Source organism: Crocuta crocuta, unplaced genomic scaffold (assembly GCF_008692635.1).
Source record: "Crocuta crocuta isolate KB4526 unplaced genomic scaffold, BGI_CrCroc_1.0 scaffold564, whole genome shotgun sequence".
Lineage (NCBI taxonomy): Eukaryota > Metazoa > Chordata > Mammalia > Carnivora > Hyaenidae > Crocuta > Crocuta crocuta.
Genome location: NW_027533010.1, coordinates 908,124 through 916,272, shown reverse-complemented (window position 1 = coordinate 916,272; position 8,149 = coordinate 908,124). Strand labels below are relative to the sequence as shown.

The 8,149-nt window shown below is 36.0% G+C and overlaps 1 protein-coding gene across 1 annotated transcript in view; it reads left to right on the top strand.

Annotated features, from left to right (window-relative positions):
* The window catches only part of DNAH7 (dynein axonemal heavy chain 7), a 245,938-nt gene that overhangs the window by 504 nt on the left and 237,285 nt on the right, over positions 1–8,149 (top strand). The window lies entirely within an intron of this gene.

The following is an 8,149-nucleotide window of genomic DNA, read 5'->3' as shown; positions in this document are numbered from 1 at the left end:
CCACACCCTTTCCTAGCTGTGAGACTTGGGGGAAATCCCTGTATCTTTCTAAACTTTCCTCCCTTTCGTGCGGGGTGGCGGGTGGGGGGTGGGTGCGGTTAGGAGCAGAAGGCAAGGAGAAATCAGAACGTCTCCCCTTCGTAAAGTTTTGAAACTCAAACCCATATGTGAGAGGGTTTGGTAAGTGGAATATGGGATTTCTTAGGAAAATATCCCCAGGACAGGTAATAAAAGATGCATGTTGCAATACCCACTTTTCAGAACTTTCTTTATTGAAGTTAAGAGCAACTATAAACAAAAGAAATGCAGAACAATGGCCAACTTTTTAATGCGGGAACAGAACGGGAAGGAGTTAAGCACGGGCATGATTCTGGCTAGGGAGAAAACAATTTAACAATTCATCTCTAGATGAGAATGGAAGAGGCTCCTTAAGCATGGTGGTACTGAATGGAAAACAGTTGCTTGAAAGCCTGTGGATTTTGCATAGCTTCTTTATTTTAACACTAAACTATAGTTCTTTCCTTTACAATGCTTCATCTTTTTTTTTTTTTGTAGTGTTAGTTTTTTGAGGAAAGGATGTTAAAGTGATCTATTCCCCCTATCCACTTGGTTGTAGATTACTAATAGAATGTCAATCTTAATTCATTAATCAAATAATGCCTAAATGATCAAGAAAACCTAGTTTTAGCATTTGATTGAAATGTGTAATAAACTGAGAACTAAGAAACACGTTGATTCACTTCCCATGTAATTAGTAATTAGTGGTAAAAGAACAAATGAAAAGACAAAAAACATTGAAAAAATGATACAGGTAACTAAAACACTGAGCTATTAGATGAATAGACTGTACTAGTGATTGCCTTTTGTGATCCTATAATCAAAGTCCTTTTAAAAATATCACCGTTGATATGCATTAAGCAACTTATTTGCATATTGCTCTTATCAGTCTTTGGCCTGATCTTGAACCATAGTCTGTGTTGTTGAAATTTCAAATACCATTGTGATATGATAAACATGTATTTCTGATCTGCTAGTATTTTCCAAAGCCCCAGGCTGACCAACTTACAACTAAAAAACACCCAGTAAAAACCTACTGGCAGTTAGGTTTTAAATTGTCCTTTAATAAAAGTGGTGTTTGGAAATGACATCCCTTATTCCTTCCCCACTCTCCCCTGAAGGGGCCTATATTATCGAAGAGGCATTACTGGGATCTTGAAAGAAAGTGACATGAGTCCATCTAGGATTATTTCCATTTTTTTAAACACCGTTTTTAAACAGCAGAGGTCCCTCTCTCACTGCTTTGGTTGTTTGGTAATTTTAAAACCCTTAGTACTCTCATTTATGCTAATCTCAAATGCAGTTTTCCTTTTGAAAGGATAAAAGCTTTTATATTTTAACCTAAAACAAATGGAATGGATTAAACTTTGGAAATGCCATTCTTACATGACATTTACTTATGTATTATTTAGTTTGACAAAGTGAACAGGTGGTAAATCATATTTGTTGAAGGAGATTTTAACATATTCATCTTATTAGTGGAAGTTTGAGAGTGACATGGCATTTTTCAGGAATAGCAGTCTGAGTTCTTAGGTTAGGTATTTAAAAGAAACATAAATCTCTTGCAACTGCTCATTTCAGTTTTAAAATGAAAATATAGAGTAAGACATTTGAGCTTCATTGAAAAACTTTGAAGGGTTTAAAGATAATATGCAAAGATCATGGAGTGCCCCACACATCCACTGTATATGGTCGGCAGGTAAGGAAGAAAAAGCCGTCAACTCCTCTCTATGATTGAGCACTTTTTCCAATTGTTAACTCAAGTACCATAATTGTGTATTTATAGGATGTTCATTCCGTTTTCCTAAATTTCTTCTTGATGTCCTTGCTTAAAGCGGAGACCAGAGCAAAAACAGTTTGAGGCCCACCCTTTGGTGATAACTTTAATAACCGTAATGCAAATCTGTGACAACTGTGTTACATCAACCCTAATAAATTTTGAGAGATTATTGTTTTAACCAGACCACTTCATAAAATTGTTGATTTAACCAGACACATATACAGGTTCTGGTCATTTGATCAGAGTGGTTAAACTTAGATTCTACCAGGTTTATGATCTCCCTTCCAGTAGACAAGTAGTTGAAAATGAAAATAAAAATTAAATGCAAAACCAGACTACTTACGGAAGATCTAGACTCCTTAGCAATTTGGATTTTAGTAAAGTTCTATTTGTTAGGATCCCAACAGAAAATCATGACCGTCTCAAAGGAATTTAATTGAAGAAAACTTACAAAGAGACCATTTGCAGTGGTGTGGGTAAGGTTAAGGGAAAGAGCCAATGAGGATGAGGAGGCACTTAAAGATTAACAGCGGTAGGAAGTCCTTACCCTTTCTAGGCCTGATCAAGAATTACCATTTGCTATTTATCATCCCAATTATCTTTACCATTATCTAAAACCTGGTATGAGGTGGGGGTTTGGAATGGTAGCTTCCTGATAGGAGCTGAGCTCTGGAAGAATTGCACTACTATCAGAACTATGGGAAAGAGGAGTATAGGAAAGAAATATCAGAAACTCTCTCCCCTCCTGCTTTCTAGTCTTCCACTGGTGCTTCTCTTTGCCTAATCCCCACCAGAAGCCAGAGGGCTGGGAGCCCATGTGATGCCCATATAAAATATTCAGCCCTTCAGGCAGAGCTCAGGGTGGGAGGGGGGGAAGCCTGATGACTTGGCCAAACAAAGCACAACCATCACAGAAAGTCTAAGTAGATGCAGCTTTCGTAGACCTTTCCATATTGACAAAGAAGTTGGGATAAAAAGTTTGTAAGTCTGTTGTGCAGATGCTAGGATTCATTTTCCCATTCAAAATCTTCATATCTAAAAATAAATCTAACGAAAGACATAGAGGACCCTTATGAAGAATACTATGAAATGTTTTTGAAAGATACACTCCCAGGATCAGAGAGAAGTATTGTATTCGTGAAAAAGAAGAGTCAGTATCCTGATTATGTCAGTTTCCTCCATATTATTCTGGAAATTCAATGTATTCTTATCGAAATTCCAAAAAGTTTTATGCAACATTAATGTAAAATTCACCTGGTAGAAGAAAGGTCAAGATTGCCCCATAATAATTTTTTATTGAGGTGTGGTTGACCTACAAAGTTAAATTAGTTTTAGGTGTATAAGATATTGACTCGTTAAGTTTATATGTTATGCTTACCACAAGTGTAGCTATCATCTGTCACCATAGAATGCTATTACAATCCCATTGACTATATTCCCTATGCTATACTTTTTATTCTCATGACTTCTTCATCACATAACTGAAGCATGTATCTCCCACTCCCCTTCACCCATTTTGCCCATCCCTTACCCCCTTCCTTTCTGGCAACCATCAGTTCTCTGTATTTATGGGTCTGTTTCTGCTGTTTGTTCATTTGTTTCTTTTTTTGTAGATTCCACATATAATGGAAATCATGTGATGTTTGTCCTAACTCCTTTCATTTAGCATAATGAAAATTTAGGTCCATCCATGATGTCGCAAATGACAAGATCTCCTTTTTTAATGATTGAGTTGTATTTTATTGTGTGTGTGTGTGTGTGTACTCGTGTATGTATAACACCACTTTACCCACTCATATATGAATGGACACTAGGGTTGCTTCCATATCTTGGCTATTGTAAATAATGTTTCAAGAAACACAGGGGTGCATATGTCTTTTCAAATTGGTGTTTCCATTTTCTTTAGGTAAATACCTAGTACCAGAATAGATGGATTATAATGGACTTGATTTTTTGAGGAAACTCCATACTGTTTTCTACAGTGGCTGCACCAATTTACACTCTATCAACCATGCACGAGGCTTCTTTTTTCTTTATGTATTCTCATAAATACACTGTGAGGGTTCTTTTCACATACTCACCAACAGTTATTTTTGTGTTTTTGAGTTTATTCATTCTGACAGGTGTGAGGTGATCTCTCATGATAGTTTTGATTTGAATTTCTCTAATGATTAGTGATGTTAAGCACTTTTTCATTTATGTTATTTGTATGTAATCTTTGGCAAAATGCTCATTCAGGTTCTCTGCCTACATATATTTTTAAGTTTGTTTTTTTTTTGAGAGAGAGAAAAAAAGAGCATGAGTGGAGGAGATAGGAGGAGAAGGAGAATCTCAAGCAGGTTCCATGCTATCAGCCCAGAGCCCAGTGTGGGGCTCAAACCCATGAACTGTTAGATCATGACCTGAGCTAAAATCAAGAGTTGGGTGCCTAACTGACTGAGCCACCCAGGTACCCCTGCCTATTTTCTTAATCACATTTTCTTTTTTGGTGTTGAGTTGTAGATGTTCTTTGTGTATTTTGGGAATTAATCCCTTATTGAGAAATCATTTGCAAGTATCTTTTCCCATTTAGTGGGCTGCTTTTTTTCCTGTTCTGGTGATAGTGTCCTTCACTGTGCAGAAGCTTTTTATTTGTGTAGTCTTAGAAGTTGAGTTTTGGTTTTGTTTCCCTTGCCTGAGGAGACATACCTAGAGAAATGTTGCTAAAGCCAATGCCAAAGAGATTATTGCCTATGTTTTCTTCTAAAAGTTTGGCGTTTTCAGTTCTGACACTTAGATGTTTAATATGATTTGAATTTATTTGTCTGTGGTGTAAGAAAGTGGCCCAGTTTCATTATTTTGCATATAGCTGTCCAGTTTTTCCAGCAGTCTTTATTTATTGAAGAGGCAGTCTTTTCCTCATTGTGTATTCTTGCCTCCTTTGTTGTCCATTAATTAAACATAAAAGCATGGGCTTATTTCTAGGCCCATTGTTCTGTTCCATTGATTTATATGTCTATTTTAGTATCATAGTGTTTTAATTACTACAGCTTTATACTGTTTGATAAAACTTGGGATTGTGATGGCTCTAGTTATGTTCTTTCTTAAGATTGCTTTGGCTGCTATGGTCTACTGTGGTTCCATACAAATTTTAGTATTCTAGTTCTGTGAAAAATGCTACTGGTATTTTGATAAGAATTTCACTGAATCTGTAGGTTGCTTTGGATAATATGAACATTTTACTAATATTAATCTTACCAGTTGGTGAGCATGAAATATCTTTTCATTTGTGTTGCCTTCAAGTTCTTTGATTAATATTTTTTCATTTTTAGAGTACAGGTCTTTCACCTCCTTGGTTAAGTTTATTCCTAGGTATCTTATTATTTTTTGGTGCAATTATAAATGGAGTTGTTTTCTTAATTTCTCTTTATGTGATTTATTAGTGTAGAGAAATTTAATGGGTTTCTGCGTATCAATTTTGTATCCTGCAACTTTAGTGAATTCACTTATTCTAATAGTTTTTGGTGGAGTCCTTAGGATTTTTTATATATAGTGTCCTGTTACCTGCAAACAGTGAGTTTTGCTCCTTTACCAATTTGAATATCTTACATTTTTCTTGTCTAATGGCTGTGGCTCGGACTTCTGGTACTATATTGAGTAAAAATGCTCAGAGTATACACACTTGTTCCTGATCACAGAGGAAAAGTTGTTTTTACCAGTGAGTATGATGTTAGCCCTAGGTTTTTCATATATGGTGGCCCTTATTTATTGAGGTATGTTTCCTCTAAACCTATCTTGTTGAGGGTCTTTATCATGAATTGTTGGTAACTTGTGTCAAATGCTTTTTCTGCATCTATTGAGATCATATGATTTTTATCCTTTGTTTCATGGAGGTGGTGTATCATGTTGATTTGTGAATATTGAACTATTCTTACATTCCCAGAATAAAGCCCATTTGACTATGGTAAATGATACTTTTAATGAATTATTGAATGTGGTTTGCTGACATTTTGTTGAGGACTTTGCTTCTATGTCATCTGGGATATGGGCCTGTAGTTGTTGTCGTCTTTTTTTTTTTTTTTTTTTTTTTTTTAATAGTGTCTTTGTCTGGTTTTTGTATCAAGGTAATGCTCATTTTATTGAAGGTATTTGGAAGCTTTCTTTCCTCTTTTTTTTTTTTTAGATAGTTTAAAAAGAATAGATATTAAGTCTTCTTTAAATGTTTGGTAGAATTCACTTGTGAATCCATCTGGCCTTGGATTTTTGTTTGGGTATTTTCTTTTTATTATTGATTGAATTTCATTGTTAGTAATTGGTCTGCTTGGGTTTTCTATTTCTCCCTGATTCAGTTTTGGAAGATTGTATGTTTCTAGGAATTTATCCATTTCTTCTAGGTTGTACAATTTGTTGGCATAGTTTTTCATGGTGTTCTCTTATAATTCATTGTATCACTGTGGTGTTATTCATTTTTTCTATTTCATTTCTGAATTTGTGTCTGTTTTTGTTTTTTCTTCATGAGTCTGGCTAAAGGTTAATCAATTATTGACTTTTTTTTCAAAGAACCAGCTCTTGATTTTGTTGTTGTTTGTTTTTTTTCCTCCATTTCATTTATTTATGCTCTTTATTATTTCCTTCTTTCTACTAACTTTGGTCTTTGGTCCTCCTTTTTTTTTCCTAGTCCCTTTAGATGTAAGTTAAGATTATTTGAGATTTTTTTTTTTTTTAGAGAAGTACTTGTTTGCCTCTTTTTTTTTTTTTTTTAAAGGTTTTTTATTTATTTCTGAGAGAGAGAGAGAGACAGCAGGATCAGGGGAGGGTCAGAGAGAGAGGGAGTCACAGAATCCGAAACAGGCTTCAGGCTCTGAGCCAGCTGTCAGCACACAGCCCGAAGCAGAGCTCGAAACCACAAACTGAGATCATGACCTGAACTGAACTCCGTCGCTGAACCATCTGAGCCACCCAGGCGCCCCAGATTATTTGAGATTTTTGTTGTTGTTTCTTGAGCTAGGCCTGTATTGCTATAAACTGCCCTCTACGAACTGCTTTTGTTGTGTCCCAAAGGTTTTGGATCCTTGTGTTTTTATTTCTGTCTCCATGCATTTTTTATTTCCTCTTTGATTTCTTTGACCCATTGGTGTTTAGGCTCTGTGAATTTGTGGGGTTTTCCTGTTTTTTCCCTATGATTTCTTATTTCATACAACTGTGCTTGGAAAAGATGTATGATGTGATTTCAATATTCCTAAATTTATTGAGACTTGTTTCATGGCTTAACATGTTATGTATCCTGGAGAATATTCCATGTGGACTTGAAAAAAAATGTATATTCTGTTTCTGGATGGAATGTTCTGTATATATGTATTAAGCCCATCTGGTCCAGTGGGTCATTCAAAGATGCAGTTTCCTTATTTTTTTCTGTCTAGATGATCAATCCATTGATGCAAGTGGGGTGTTAAGCCCTCCTATTATTGTATTACTGTCAACTTCTCCCTTCTCCCTTAATGTCTGTTAACACTTCATGTATTTAGATGCTTCAGTGTTGGGTGCATACATATTTGAAATTATTATATCCTCTTGTTGGACTGATCCCCTTATTGTATAATATCCTTCTGTGTCTCTTATTACTGTCTTTGTTTTAAAGTCTGCTTTGTGGGGTGCCTGGGTGGCTCAGTTGGTTAAGCATCTGACTTTGGTTCAGGTCATGATCTTATGGTTTGTGAGTTTGAACCCCACATCAGGCTCTCTGATTTCGTCTCCCTCTCTCTCTGTGCCTCCCCTGCTCATACTCTCTTAAAAATAAACCTGTTTTTAAAGTCTATTTTGTCTGCTATAAATATTGCTACCTCAGCTTTGTTTTTTCTATTTGCATGGTACATCTTCTTCCATATTCTTACTTTCAATCGGTATGTGTCCTTAGGTGTGAGGTGAGTCTCTTGTAGGCAGTGTATAGGTCTTGTTTTTTATCCATCTGCCACTCTATTTCTTTTGATTGGAGTATTTAGACCATTTAAATATAAAGTAATGGGGCACCTGGGTGGCTCAGTTGGTTAAGCGGCCAACTTCAGCTCAGGTCATGATCGCGCAGTTTGTGAGTTCGAGCCCTGCGTTGGGCTCTGAGCTGACAGCTCGGAGCCTGGAGCCTGCTTCGGAGTCTGTCTCCCTCTCTCTCTGCCCCTCCCCTGCTCATGCTCTCTCTGTCCCTCAAAAATAAATAAAATTTTACAAAAGTAAATGTAACGTAATTATTGATATGCACATATTGCCATTTTGTTAATCATTTTGTAGTTTTTATAGTTCTTTTTCTTGTGATTAATGACTTTCTGTAGTGTTATGCTT